The sequence below is a fragment of the Meleagris gallopavo genome, chromosome 11 (genome assembly GCF_905368555.1).
Source record: "Meleagris gallopavo chromosome 11, MGAL_WU_HG_1.1, whole genome shotgun sequence".
NCBI classification, from domain to species: Eukaryota; Metazoa; Chordata; class Aves; order Galliformes; family Phasianidae; genus Meleagris; species Meleagris gallopavo.
In genome coordinates this window covers 6,751,090-6,766,269 of record NC_139414.1, presented here as the reverse complement: position 1 = coordinate 6,766,269, position 15,180 = coordinate 6,751,090, and the positions used below count along the sequence as shown (strand labels likewise).

The 15,180-nt window shown below is 36.3% G+C and overlaps 1 long non-coding RNA gene across 3 annotated transcripts in view; it reads left to right on the top strand.

Annotated features, from left to right (window-relative positions):
• Positions 1 to 234: 234 nt before the first annotated feature.
• Positions 235 to 15,180, top strand: part of LOC146543616 (uncharacterized) — a 62,041-nt gene continuing 47,095 nt past the window's right edge. Inside the window, exons 1-6 of one of the 3 annotated variants that reach the window (XR_014885531.1) lie at positions 235 to 6,116; positions 7,589 to 7,693; positions 8,049 to 8,260; positions 8,382 to 8,423; positions 8,636 to 8,740; positions 11,936 to 12,282. This is a non-coding gene — a long non-coding RNA (uncharacterized LOC146543616). Of the gene's footprint in view, positions 6,117 to 7,588; positions 7,694 to 8,048; positions 8,261 to 8,381; positions 8,424 to 8,635; positions 8,741 to 11,935; positions 12,283 to 15,180 lie in introns of those variants that run through there. The other 2 variants (XR_014885532.1, XR_014885533.1) reach the window with 2 other exon arrangements.

Sequence of the window (15,180 nt, the reverse complement as noted above, 5' to 3'; positions counted from 1 at the left end):
AACATATGGTTCTTGGTAAGTCATGGGATACTGTGTTTGCTCTGAGATGGCCTGCACTTTCCATTTCAGAAAATGGTTTGTTGGCATTTGGAATGAATGCAGAACACTAATTCATACCAGGAAAGCATTAATTTAGTTACTTAATGAGAGGACACCTTGTAGCTCTTACTTAGGTGCAAACCCATTCAAAGAAAAGTGCTTTTCAATATTTTTTTTTCATATTTTAGCTTTTTCTTGAATTGCAACGGAATGGAGAAATGAGGATTCTTCAGGGATCTTTCTTATGTGTCCAAGTGGCAGAAAGTGCTGCAGAAATCAACTTCAGAAAGTTAAGTATTCTGGTTACTGTATACTGTGTTTACTATTTTTATATCCGTGGTTGTGAACTAAGTTGTTGGGTTTTTTTTGCCTGTCCACATCCATGATGCCTGCAGAGCTTTCCAGTTGCTAGGCTGTGCTTAATGTGTTATTTTCCCACTGAGACATCTGTGCTCTCTGTCACATCTCTGTTGTCTCTTTTTCAGTACTGTATGATCTCCATCTCTGGCTTCCCTAAATGTCAAAGACTTCTCTTCCAATTATTTATACAGTATTTAAAATAAGTCTCTCTAATATTGACTTCATCAGCCTGACCCTTCTGAACCACCATTCGACCTTGGTTTATCAAATCAGGTTTGGCCTGCCTGCCTTTAGCTTAGGACATTTTAATTCTTTCTTTCTGCAGAGTGCAGAGTTTCTGTCTCGTATATAGAGATTTATTAAATGTATTTAGACATTTTAAGATGAAACCATGTCTGGGTGAATATTCAAAATCAGTGACTACATAATTCCCACTGAGATGAACATTCATTCATTTTTCTCATTAATTTAGCAAGAGGAATTAGAGTCCAGCACTGCAGATTGTCTGCAGGCTTTCATGCCTGAATGTCTCTATTGGGAACATAGATCCTTCCTCTTCTAAGGACAACGAAATTCAGTGTCATCCAGTCTGTGGAGAAAGTTTGCTGCAACTTGGAACAATGTTCTACCAAACAATTTCTTTCTTCCATCTCCAACACAATTTTTTAGGGTTTTCCAACTAATCCAAATAATGAACATATTATAAAGGCACAGAATCTACTTCAAACCAAAGATGGCAATTACAGTTAAGACCTAGAGCTAATTGGAAGGCTTCCTGTTTTTTAACATTTTTCTGTGGCTTTGAAGATCTTTTTGTGTCACTCTGGAATGAAAACCAAGCGCACAAAGACTTTTGGCAAAAATGGGACTTTGGCGAAATGTTCATGTTTGGCTCCAGAAACTGTTTATCTTCTACCCTCATCTTCTAGGAAGCCTATTGTAGAGCTTAGAAATAATCCTGTCAGAACTTCATCAAAGTCAGTATTTGTGTTCAAAATTGTTCAAGTTTTGGCATAACGTTAGTTGGAGAAGAAAGTATTTAGTTCAAAATTTTCTGACTAGTTCCATAAATGTCATTACATTAATTAGGTACATAAGTAACAGTAGCTGAATAAGCTATGTTTACACACATCGAGTCATCTGAAAGAATGCGAAGTCAAACAGGGCTCAAGGGTTGGCTGAGTAAGTGTCATAAATTTTAGTAACCCTTGATCTTGACGCTCATTAGAACACATCTGTGAACAAATCTAATTGAAACATCAGGAAATGGTCAAAACACAAATGAAAAGCATTAGCAAAAAAAATAACAACAAAAAAGTTTATTAATTTAGAATAACGTGTTAGGGCAAGTGGCAAATTAAATTTCTATCCAAGTCCTGACACAGTTTTCTTATTTGAAACTATAACATGATTATTTATCAAATGAATTAATTCTATTTTGATGATAATATTAACTTTTAAGTAACACATAAGGACTAAAAATAGTTTTATACAAGGCTTCAAGGTCATCATTCTCCAATATTACTGTAATCAGGAATACTTCCTATTAATATAATCATGTTGTATTCATGATATGATAAAGGATATATAATTGAAATCAAATTTAGAGCTTTTTGAGGTTTTTATACTTTATCTGATTAGCCTACTATCTCATATGAAATTAGTCAGGTCTTCTGAATCTTACTCATGCTGAGTGAAGACATATCTGTATATTGTGGATATTTCTGAGCCAGTTACTACTGTACTCATACACAATTTCTTCTGTAGTTTCTTTCTGGTTTTGTGTCCATGAATGTGCATTTATTTCATATGTCTAAGATACTCTATCTATCTGAAGACTGCAGGCTTTGGTTGCTATTTCTCTAGTGAATGACTGGGATGGCATATGATGGTGCTTTGTAAAAGGAATAGAGATACGTTAGCCTGAAGAAATTTGTAGGAGATGGCAGGATCTTTCAACTGCGAACTCAGTCCTTTTGTTTGCTTTCTGTTCTTTTGAAACCAGTTTCTTGTGACATATTTTAAAATACTTCAATACAGTTTTTCTCTAAAGCATGCACTATCAGAGAATCACCTCTGATGTAAAGTTGTCCTTTCAAACTTGCAGAGCACATTTCTTGTTTCTTAGAATCTCTTAAAATGTTGGTGTCTAGTACGACCCAATGCACTGAAATATCTTGTATATAATGCTGTTTTCTAATGAACTGTGATTCTCTGGTTCTGTCGAGGGTCATGCTCATATTAGTGAGGGCTAAAGAGAGCACCATTATGTGTCTAGCAGAGATAGTCCTTAACAGACTTGTCAAGTCTTAAGTGGTATGCATGAAAGGTGATGCACCTTGTTACATCTGATACCTCCAACTCAAGTGCTGCTAGGTAGCCATTGCCTTCCTCCCTTCTTCAGGACCATGCAGGCCAGACATGGCTCTTCACATCACTTATGGATAGCTGGCTCCTTGGCTGCAATCATCTGCCAAATGCTTGTGACACTGAGAACCTCATGTCAGATTAAAAGTTTCATGGAGATATTCAGACATCAGTCTCACACCACTTCTTCTGCCCCCAGGGCAAAACAACTGTAGCCCCCAAGAACTCTACCGAATCTGACTTTGTAGAAATAAATATTGATTAGATAGCACAACTGAAAAAACTTTCTGAAGTATGCAATAGCATAATTTGTAATTCTGTCCCTCCACCGTGTTCTGAACTAACTGTGTTCTGTTGAGAGTGAAGCCTGAATGCAATTAGCACTCACTACACTATGGAGAGCATAGTTTCAGATTAATTTATATGATATGATGATGTAAATAAAGAAGAGACTGACTTAAGTCCTCAGAAATCTTGTGTTAAAATAAGGGAATATCTTTCCATTTCAATGATTGCTAAGATGGTCAATGTTAGCTTCCTTATACATTAAGGGTATGAAAGTCTGTGTTGTGTGATTAGTCAGTAAGCATGTTTGTTGAGGGACAATTACGTGGAGTTCCTGATATCAGCGGAGCAGTGGCAGCTGTAGGACTTAGCTTTGCCTGGTTTAATTTTTTTTTTAATTTGAATATGTTGGATTCTCAAATAAGAATTATCATTTTTACTTTTCTGATTCACTCCATTTTATTGGGGCTTAAGTGAAACAAGGTGAATCAGGCCCTGTGCGTAATTTATGTCATCTTACATGATTTCCAATGAAGGATATTTTCAAGTGGGAGCTTGAGCTAAAAAAAAAAGGATTAACTTAATTTCTCTCGAGATACGGTAGAATTCCAGTTGCCCACCTGAATAAACATATGATTTTATCATTTTTACAGTGTTTCTGTGCTGCAAGAGCACAAAAGTACAGAAGCATCTCATGAGTATATAATAAAGAGAAAATAAGCTACCATACTCTTTTCAAAAGAACTAATCAAGTACTAAAAGGAAAATTAATGTAAATAAAATATTGATTAAGAACTAAAAGGATTTTAATTATATTACTTTCAGAAATAATTTAATTTAACCTAAACAGACAACTAAGAGCAGATATTTTGCCATAGCGTTTTTCAAATTGCTAATTAAAATTTCTAGAAGGAAATTCAAGTTCAATGACTGGATTTTAAAGATAAATAATGCTTGCTTATTTTCATAATAGTTTTATGAAGGTTTACAAAGTGCCAAAATACAGTACTGCATGCACGTTTTTTTAAAAACAATCAGATAACCTGTATGCCCTGTGCAAACACCTGGGTATCAAGCACTCTTAAATTAAGAAAACTTGAAAATTAAGTGTATTAAGGTTAAGTATCTGTCATATGTTCGTTATGTAGATTTATATCGACATTGTTTATGGAATTCTTTGGAGATAATTGCTTTTTGGTAAGATAAAGGCAATTATAATGATAGAGCACTCTTTGTGCGTCCATTGCCACTGAGTAGCAATTTTACTATTTATCTGAAAAGAGATGAATCTGATTCTTTATTCTCTGCTGTAATGACTTCATCCAAAATCCAGTGAAGAAAATGGAAATTGCTCATCACTCTATAATTTTGTATAGCATTTGGCTTTCAATGCCGTGTCCTAGTTTACATTGTATTATTTGTAAGACTGCTGATACATATACACCACAAAATGGAATGGAAATGCAATAATAAAGAGGCGCAACATTTGGAAGATTTCTACAAAGAATCTTTAACAAATACAAATTATTTGCTGAGTATTTAGGCAAACTGTTGGGAATTTAATTAAACTCCTTTCATCTTCGTTAGTTGCAGAGTTCTAAATTAAAGAGAAAAGGATGTGACTGAGCTACTTGTCCAAACACTTTAGGCAAAAAAGGTAGAATGAACAGTCCTTAACATTAGATTAGGGAGCAGTATCAGAAAAATTCCCGTTATGCCAAGGCAGAGGGCTAGAACATGCCATAGGGACATGACAAGATTCAGAACCACTCTAAAGAAAATTGTTACACAGAAGAATCATGTATCCCATTACCCAGTGCTCCCTCTCTTGGGCCACTATGCGTACACATCATAAAGCATGTGACATACAATTTCTATGCAATTTGAAACATTTCCTGCAAATTATGCACTACTAGTCTCACTTTGCCTGTTCTGCCCTTGCAAATTTTGATTCAGTTTTATCCAACTTTTCAGCCAACTTGACAAGAGGACTGGGGGAGAGGGTCTCAAAATATGAAAATCAGAAGAGATAGAAAATCTCACAGAGCCCCTGATAATCTGCAGCACACTTTCATGAGTTACTAAATAATAGAGAATCTATAAAACACAGCAATGTTGCAACACCAGCCTATGCAAAGCTTTGGTTTGGTCTCACTTCACAAACACTAGAAACTTGGAAGCACATATCTGAGGAAACCAGGCTTCACTACACTGTTGCTTATGGAAATAATTCCTTTTAAGAGATGAATAGTAATTTACATATTATTGGATTATCTAATCAACATAAAAATGACAACAAAGTGAAGCTTAGGAGTTTGTCCTCTCCATAGGCTTTGACAGAGATGTAATATTGAGCTTGATGGACTTGAACTGATAGGGTTGCCTCTCTGTTCCTTTGGCATAGTCAGGAACAAATGAAAACTAATTTTGGCCACTCAGCATTCTGTGAACCATACAATCCTCTGCACGTGGTGCTTCTGCAAGAGTAAGCTTTAAAAACGAAACTCTTGTTCACTGTAGGCACTAGAGATGCAAATTTGGTGGGACAGAATCTGAAGGCCGTCTCCTCAACTGCGCTTTCTACTACGTAATATTTCCTTTGCACTTTGAAGTGGTTGTATTTAAGCTCAGTTGTGTACATACAAGATGATTTCTGAGGATGAAAGGCAATATGAAACTAAAGAAAGTCTTTGCAACATACTGCATGAAAGAGAAAGAGAAGTAGAGGAGATGCACTGTTGTACACCATTAATCATTCCAGCTGGCTACACCTACATTAAAAATACGTGTGCATGTATTTACACAATACACAACCATTCCATGATGCAAATAGTACACTGCATGTTATGTACACTGAGTGCATGTGCAGCTACATCAGAAGTAAATGAGAATGATGCTGAAACATGAGGTTTAAGCTAAAGGGAATGTTTGAACGGCTGGATGTTCAGAGATGTATGGAGCTGACATTTGCAAATCTAAGTTATATATTCTGTTTTCATTTCTTGACCCTGTCAGCAATTCTTCCACCAGACAAGAAAAAGAAAGAAGAGACATAATCCTGAGAGGTAAATTGCACTTACTTTTCCTCAGTGTGTCGTAGTCTACCCTTTTAACCTTTATCTGCCTCCCTTTCTCTAAGCTTTACATATACAAAACTTGGAAACATAATAATATATTAGATATACTTACTGCATTATGCAGAATTTTATTAAGAAAACTTTTATTCCTGCAAGTCCTTAAGTACTGCTTCCTATTTCACATCCAATAATACTAAATTAATATTGCTGTAAACTGATCTTAACTCAATTCAGTATCTTTTTTTCCATTAAAATCAAAGGCAATCAGACACTTAATATTTTTCTTAATCTGAGCAGCAGTTTCCACTAAAATATTAAAAGTTTTTTGATCATTTGCTATTACTTCCTTTTCTTTTTCCCTCAAATTCTTCTGTTTCCCAACTTTAAAAACCAGGAAAATAATGCTCTAGTAGGTATTGTGAGGATGAGTATGTCTGAATTTGTGAGATGTTTAGGTCCTGCAGTTATCCAGGCAATAGGAATAGGTCAGACATACAGTGGTAATTACTGAAAAAATGAATAGTTTACTTGGTAGAGACCTTCAAAGATCATCATCTAGTCTAACTGCTTGACTACTTTAGGGCTGTATATATATTCCTTACTCAAGCTGACTTGAAACAAAAATGTTGTAAGTACACAGACAATCAAAATCGAACACAATCATTTGATTTTTGATCTGTCTGAATGTAAAATAAAAGTGATCTAAATATCAGTAGGTTTTACTCTAAAGCATACTAAAGTACCTAAAAAGGATAAGAAAATCAGGAAAAAAACTGCTGTCAATCTGTTGTCTGAGTTTCAGCTTGGATGGAATTGTTTTTTCAGAGTGTTTAGTATGATGCAATGTTTGGTTCTAGAGAGAAAAAAAATGTTGACAAGACACTGATGTTCATAGCTGCTGCTAAGCAGTGTTGTATACAGCCAAGACCATTCTCAGCAAAGGGCCTAAGGAGCTGAGTGGGAATAGAATTAAGACAGCTGACTTAAACTGGCCAAAGGGATATTCCATGCCATCTGACATCATGCAGAAGGAATTTTTGAGGGGATGGGAGTTCATCTTCTGTTGCTTATAGGACTAGTTGGACATAAATCGGGGGATGGTGAGCAATTGCTTGTGCATCACTTCTTAGATATATTCATATACACACATACATATACATATATATAGTCATAACTATTATCCTTTTCCCTACCTTAGTAAATGGTTTTATCTCAACCCACAAATTCTATTTTTTTCCTCCAATTCACTCCTTCATCCCACTGGGAAGGGAGGGGAGTGAGTGAATGACTGTATGGTGCTTAGCCACCTGCCACTTTAAACCACAACATCTGTATACCAAGTTCATGAAAGGTCATAATTTACAAAAAATGTTGTATTTATTTAGACTGTTCCATTTGTTTTGTGATTTTCAATCAAATTCAATACTTATTTATTCCTCTTTCTGACCCTCCTTTGACAGAGCCTGATGAATATATATGTTTGCAATTTCCCTTGAAATCTGCACAGAAAATAGGAGTCAACCCTGAATTCAAATAAATCACTGCAAAGACTCACTGGCTGACAGGTATGTCTTGCCTGAATGTGCCTGGTTGTGTGCATATGTGTCTGCTCATTCATGTGGCTGACAAGGTATCATCTTAACAGCCTTTAGCCTTTAAACTGTGACCCAGATGTGGACCTTCCATAGAAGCATTTAATTTCATGAATTTCTCTTTAAGGTGAAGGGTGCAAAAAAAAAAAAAAAAAAGAGGAAAAAAAAGGGGATTATGTCAGCAGTGGAATATATATCCCATATTCTCTAAGGTTTGCTGTAAGATTTTGACTGTTTGATATAAGTTGGATGAATCCTACAAAGAAAGTTGTCATTGGGATATTCTTATTTGTTAAACCAATTTTCCTTCATCATTTCTACTTTTCAGCCATCTGCTCTCTAGGAGATTAATTATTTGATTCAGTTGTGTCAAAGCAGCTGAAGTGAATTAAACCCATGAGAAAGATTATAAGAAGCACAAGCACCGTTTTTTTTTTTTTTTCTTTTTCTTCCCGTGTGTCGTGTGGCTTCTTTCTTTCTTTCCATCTACTGCAAGCTACTTCATCGTACGTATTCATTCATAGCCCCTGAGCCAAGCAGGTGAGTTACATCTCTACTTAAGGTATCCAGCCTTTAAATTCTTTTAAGTGGGACTGGGAGAAGGACAATTACCAACTGTATGCCTGGAAATCTCTAACACAGTTTCCTGGTCTTTTTGCAGCTAGCAATACTAAAGAAAATTCTAATGTCATTTGCCCTACAGGTAAGCTAATAGGTAGGCACCTACAAGCAAGGTATTTGCTTGCTGGTTGCACTGAAAACAGAGGATTTTTCACTCAGAGTCATATGAGAATATGAATCTAGATATTCACCAATTATGTCACCCAGTGAGCGAGCTGACTAGAGTAGGCATAGGGAAGATATTAATCATTCCAGCTAATTAGCATGAGGTAACGCTTGCCTTTCTTTATATAGCTCTTCAGAGTGGGAGGAGATAACTGTGCTTCTGTGGGATAACTTGTGAACTGGATTGACGATACTGAGCTGAGGGTGTGGTTGAGTCTCTGGGAATGTGTGGTGGTAAGTACTTATGTGAGCACAGTAGTACTATGCCTGCAAAATGCTGACTCTGATAGGTGATTTCTGTGAAGATCTCCACGAGCGTCACTAAAATGATGGTGGCTGAAAAAGACAGTGAGAAGGACAGGTAGGATACAGATGTCACCAGGCCCCCCTGCCTGAAGTGCTAATCACTGAATTGGCTTTTGAGACTGGAAATACACTGAAAATGTTGAGGCTGAGGGGTGCAGGGTATTCGGAGTGATAGCAGACTGTGATACTGTGATGTGGTGTTAAGTGGAAAGTAGTGTTGACGGCACTGGGAGATCCTGGCATAACCAGTGGGGATAGAAAGCTCACAATTCCTGTGCAGATGAGATTACAAGAATATGTTACCTGCTGTTGTTATATGATACTATGCACTTATCATGGCTGCTGCTGTTTTTTCCAGTAGAATAACAATAATGATAAAATTATCTCTGACAAAATGGGAGAAAGTTGAAGCCCTTGTATTCATGCTGAAATGGTCACTCCTGACTAAGGGGAAGACAGGAAGAAAAATGGGCCAAATCTACTGCTGCTATCAGTAAAGAAGGTTCAGAGAGAAGGGAGATGACCAGTCCAGAGCCAATTTATCTGAAATGTGTTCTCACAGAGCCCAAGTATTCACAGTAACGTATTCTAAAAAGTAAGCAGCTTAAGGTGTCTACATTGCAGTGTGTTGTTTGTGACTAACAACTATTAGTAGGTGTTAGTAGGTTACTAGGTTAATTAGTAGGTTAGTTCATAGAGTAGGAGGTAAGGCACTATTAGTAGATATTAATACTAGGGGCTAATTATAAAAAAAAAATGTATTTTTAATTCATTAATGTGACAGATACGGTTATGTCTATTTCTTGAAAAGACGGCAAATTTTAATGCTGAATAGCCACAAAGGAATGCTCTTGAACTAGCAGGGGAACAGAATTGTATTTGCAAATGATACAGTGCTTATTTTCAGATAGTGTCTGGGTTCACAGAAAGATGGTGCTTACTTGGACACTACTTCTGAACACAGAAACCACTTATGTTCCATCACTAAGTCAGTCGTAACATTCACACAGCCCCGGTGCGATGGAACTGGTTGTTGCTTTGCCAGGTCATAGTGCTCTCCTTATGGCTGGTGAATTTCTATGTGTATTGTGGCATGTTTTGAGAGTTTAATCCTCTCCATGCAGCAGCTACTGATGTGATTTGCTGCTAATGGAATAATGGGTGAATGAGTGAGGAAGAAAGCTAAAAGGCCACCTGGGCTTGCCAAGTCAGACTCGTGACAGCCAGTGTCCTTTCTTTCTGTATAGCCACGCTTTACTCTTTCAGAAACTATGAACGCTTCAAAAAGTTTATTTGGTTAATCATTTCTCTTATGTCTTCTTCAAACTGAAAGTTTCAGAGCCAAGTAGAAAAAAAAAAAAACATCACATTATTTAAAGAGGTTAAAACATGTGAAGGAACTAGGAATGTAGCTATTGAAACCTTTCTGTGGGAATCACAGTCCTGTTTTACAGTTGTATGACTTCCGTATGATCTTGCTATCTAACATTTTGCCTATTTTCTTTAGTTGTTGTTTGGCATAAGATGCCAACCTATGTTTCCTCTGGAAAAAAAAAAATTTAGAAAAGGCTTGCCTATGCTCCTCCTATAGATTCTGTGCAGCATTTAAAATGCACTTCTTTTTTTTTTCCTGACTTTGATTGGAGTTTTTACCACCCTGCACAATGCACCATTGATGTTACACTTCATCATTACATTTTTCTCTATGCTCTTATCACTGTATTCTATAGAAATTGCCAGTAAAAAAAAGTATGATAAGAAGAAATTGATTTGAAAAATGGAAGAGAAAGCAAATAGTATTTATGAAATGGTGGGAGTATATCAGGTAGATCTAATAATACAAAAATTTCATGAGGATCACTTTCTGAACGTTCAAACCAATGTCCTACTGGATGGAGCTCACTGAAATAGTTGTAACTGTCACATTTCACAATAGAGTGTTATAATGAAACTGAATTCCTCTGTTATGATTGAACTGTGAAACAATGTGGTTATTACACAAGCATTGCTGATGCTAGTTTTTGGTTACCCGATTTTTCCTTACTGGAATTTTTCAATTGCTATTATCTTTTGAGTATTTATTTATTTTCTGTATTTATAAACAATTGTTATACTCCAAACCATTCAAATCACTTTGCAAAGTTTATTAGTAGTCAGTGGAGACCATCAAGTGAATTTTTTGTTCTTGTGCATATGATGTTACTATGACACTGCAATCTAAACAATGATTAGATAGACCCCAATTAATTATCTTGTTATTTTGTCTTTATCCATGACAACAAAAGATATGGACATTAATATCCCTCCTGATCTGAATACATAAATAATTCTTAATGTTAAACTCTGAAATCCTGGCTAGTGCGGGAAAACAAGTTAAATGTCCAGACAAAGTCAGACTCCAAAGTTTTTGGAAGACAGTGGGGAAATTTACAGAGACTTCAGATCAACCTCAGAGTCCTGTCAGAGAAGAGTGGTAGATAGTAACTCCTGATATGGCTGATGTCTGTGTGTGCCACAAATCAGAAAATGTTAGGGAACTCACACAAACGTAGAGAAATCCATTAAGCTCTTTTTCTCTCAGCTCAGAAGCACATTAATCTTCCATCCATTCTCTTTCTCATTACGATTCTGAAATTACAAGCATTGCAAAAAGCAAAATATGTCATGTCCTTTTCTAGTCAGTCCATCATAAAAGGGTAGTATTTCAGAGACATTTTTTGCTCTATTGTACATAAAAAAATTACCTGAGAATCCAGTTTAATTCTTAACTCTTTTCAATTTCTCATTCTGAGAAATGTTCATGAGGAAAAATCACTAATCCAGAAAACAAATTCATGGGCAGAGGAAAGGGTACAAAATTAGTGAGCATCCTAATGATACTTCTGCAAAAAGGCTTTCTTCTAGTGATCTGTTAATCTGAGTGGTTCAGAAGGATTCCTGTTCAGTCTGTTGTTAGAGAAGTTACTTGTATGACTATTTACTTATCTATTTTTAAGCAAAGTGAAAAGATAAAAAGATGGTAGCAGCCACTTCTAGAGATTTGTGTCCTAGTCCTATTAATCTGAAATTCATTCCAGGGCCTTACACTTTATGTCGTGACATAGTTACCTTCTATCCTTGCAGAACAAGAAGGTGTGCCATAATTCTGTATGGCTTTCCTCTGGTATTACTCTTTCAGTGGGGATAAAAGATGAGAGGAATTGTTAAAAACAACATCATCAGATTGTTGTTTGACTTTAAACTCTAATCTGGAAGAGTTCTTTGGCTGGAATGAAAGACAGATAAGAAAGCAGCAAATGACTTATGTAAAGACTTCTTCACTGCCACATCATCAAATAGTGTTAACAGACATTCCTTTATCTGCTCTACTGTGCAATTTTGCTTTCCTTAGAGTCATCAACTTTTTCCAGTGTTGTATTAATGTAAGTCATACCAAGCAAGTCTATACAAGTTTGAATGCTTTCTATAATTTGTTATTGGTCAGTATTTTTTATTCATTGTAATCAAGTAATTTCCCTAAGTTCTGTATATTTCTGTTGCGGAATATGAAAGAATCATCTACGTTTTGATAAATAAATTATCCTGGCATAAAGGCTGAGTGAGTTGCTTGACAGAGGAAACTAGTCTTAAAAACTAATGCCAACTGCCAAAATGAAGGCTCTAGAAGTATTTCAGACATGGCTATTATCTCAGTAATTCACTCAATGAGGCCCCCTGTGGGAACACTAACTCTATCTATCTCATATCTATCTTAGGGGTAAAACTATGCAAAAGGACAAATATTCAGAATATCACTATCACTAACTTAGTGTAATCTGCAGAAATAGGGATGTTCTGCAGCCTTGTGGGGCCCTGACTGCAGTATAATTGAAATCAGATTATTCTGCAAGAGAACATTACTGCCTGTTTGATAATATTAATTACATGAACACCTCTGGTGCAAGGGGTAATTCTGAGTTCTTTCAGTACATTTGAGGGGCTTAGTAATCACCATTTCCACACAGTCCAGGGAGTCTAATTATGATGGTGGAATTCAGAAGACTTCTGTCTTCTGTGGGCCCAGAAATGCTCTCTGAAGTCCAGAGTGGCTTGCACACAGGTTCACATCCCACGGTTGGCTTAGTCTGGTTGGGATGAGGAAATAGCAAGCTCATAAAGCAAGCCCTGAATGCTGGCTTGTGTGGGGCTCGCTGGCATCTGTGTGGAGGTTCTGCCCACAGGGAATGTTGGAGTCACAGAGCCCCAAAGAATATTCTGAAACCAGCGTGGCATTACAGAAGTCAGTAGTGGCTCTAATTTTGTTGAGATTTGTGGAAACAGAATAGGTATATGTATACAACATGTACACGTCCTTGAGTTAAAATGCTTATATGAATAGATATTCTTACAGATGTGTAAATAAGGGAGTAAGAAGGAAGACAAATTCTGGAAATGCCAAGCAAGATTAATGTCTGGCAGACCTAATACACTCCAGGTAGGAGGAAAAAAAATAATAAATTGCCTTCAGAACAAACATTTGATTAAAATCTTTTGAAGTCTGTGCAGGCCAGTTAGTAGCATTTTAAAATTATTTGAAGATAATGGAGAAGAATTCAGTGCTGACAAGCACTCTCTTGAGCTCAGATTCTTGGGCTGCTGCTGCAGTAGCTTCATCTGAAGGCCATATTTTCCATAACAATGGAGAAGCCTGATTCACACATTGCCACTGTGACACATCACGTTATTCCTCAGAACACCAGGGTGCGTTGTTCGTGTCACATTACATTTGTGTTACAATTAAAGCCAGTGCCTGAGTCTGACACAGTTTTATATGATTGTCACACAGGAGATTGTGTGCTGAATGATCTTAAAAAGCAATCAAAAATAATCCTGGAGCTGGCCTGGGAAAGGAATAAGTGTTAAAGATTAACTTTGTAACTATTATGTACATGTATACTGTATGGATATCTCCCTCCATAAAATATCTAAGTGAGTGGGTGGTTTCTTACAAAGGGTTTGTCAGCCTTCACTGCTTACCCCTTATGCTTATCCTCACATAAATAAAAGTTAACAAACCTTCATAGCCAAGTGCAATGTGACAGAATAAAGAAAGCAAACTTTCATTAAATATCAGCCAAAACTGTCAATCCTATGCTAAAATGGCCTGAGGAAATCTATCCAAAACAAAATGGTGGGAGTCCGCTGCTCCAAGCACTGAAAGCCAGACTGGCCAAGGTATGATGCTGTCACATTGCCCAACTTTGCTCCTCTAATTTTCATGATTTGGGTAGGAGCAAGACAGTTAATAGGTCCTCCAAAAAATGAATCAAAGTATGTACTTATTCAGAATTGTGGGGTTGTTTGTTTGTTTGTTTGTTTTTAATGACTACACGGAGAATTAAAGTTTTGTATTTAGGCCTTTAGAGGGAATGCCTTAAGGAAAACATTCACAGTACCAAAGAATGAACAGTTCAGGAAATCTCTTACTGACAGATAATTTTCGTCTTTATAACATCTCCTTAAATCACCTCCTGAAGTACGCACAAAGTTTTCACAAGGCTTCTATGTGGAAACCAGAGAGAAGCAATTTCTCTGAGCGAGCGTGTTGGTGAGTTCAAACAAAATAAGGATTTGAGAAATAATACCTTAATAACAACTAATACCTAATTAATAATTATCATAGCAATGGCCAGGATAGCTTTGATCTGGTTGGATAGCTTATACCTTTGTTTAAAAAAAAGAGACAACAAACAACAGAATCTGCCACAGTGCTTTATGGAAAATGATGAAGAAATTATGTGGCATATATCAGATTTCTGAAATTTAATCCTGACTCAACTGAAGCTGTTCAGAATTTGCCACTGATGTCAACAGGTGTGAAATTTTATTTCTAAAATAGATGTGATAAGGAATCTTTTTTTTCTGATTTAGTAAACTAAACTAAACATTGGCAGAGACATTGCCAATTTTTACTTTGTAGGTATACTTTATGACATTTCTGTCATGCCGTAGTCGGTTAAATAGATGTTCTTGGTTTCATAGAGAACAAACAGACGGACATGTGTTACTTAGATACTTATTTTTGACACTACTAGGACTGTTTTGAACACTTTTGCTGGTGAATCTATAATACAGGGATCAATACATGGAGATATACTATAGGATCATAAAATATACTCCAAGGTTAATTTTTGATAGTGAAATAGTTAAAGAATGTTGACTGATAAACATGCTTAATTGATTATGAGCACCTGATTAAAACATTCTTAATTCCGACGTGAAACATATAACTTACACATTGCAAACCTATAATGTTGTACAGTTAAGGATTTTAACAGAAGTCTTATAACTAAGCCAATCTTAGAGGCATACTGTAATAGCCTTTTCTG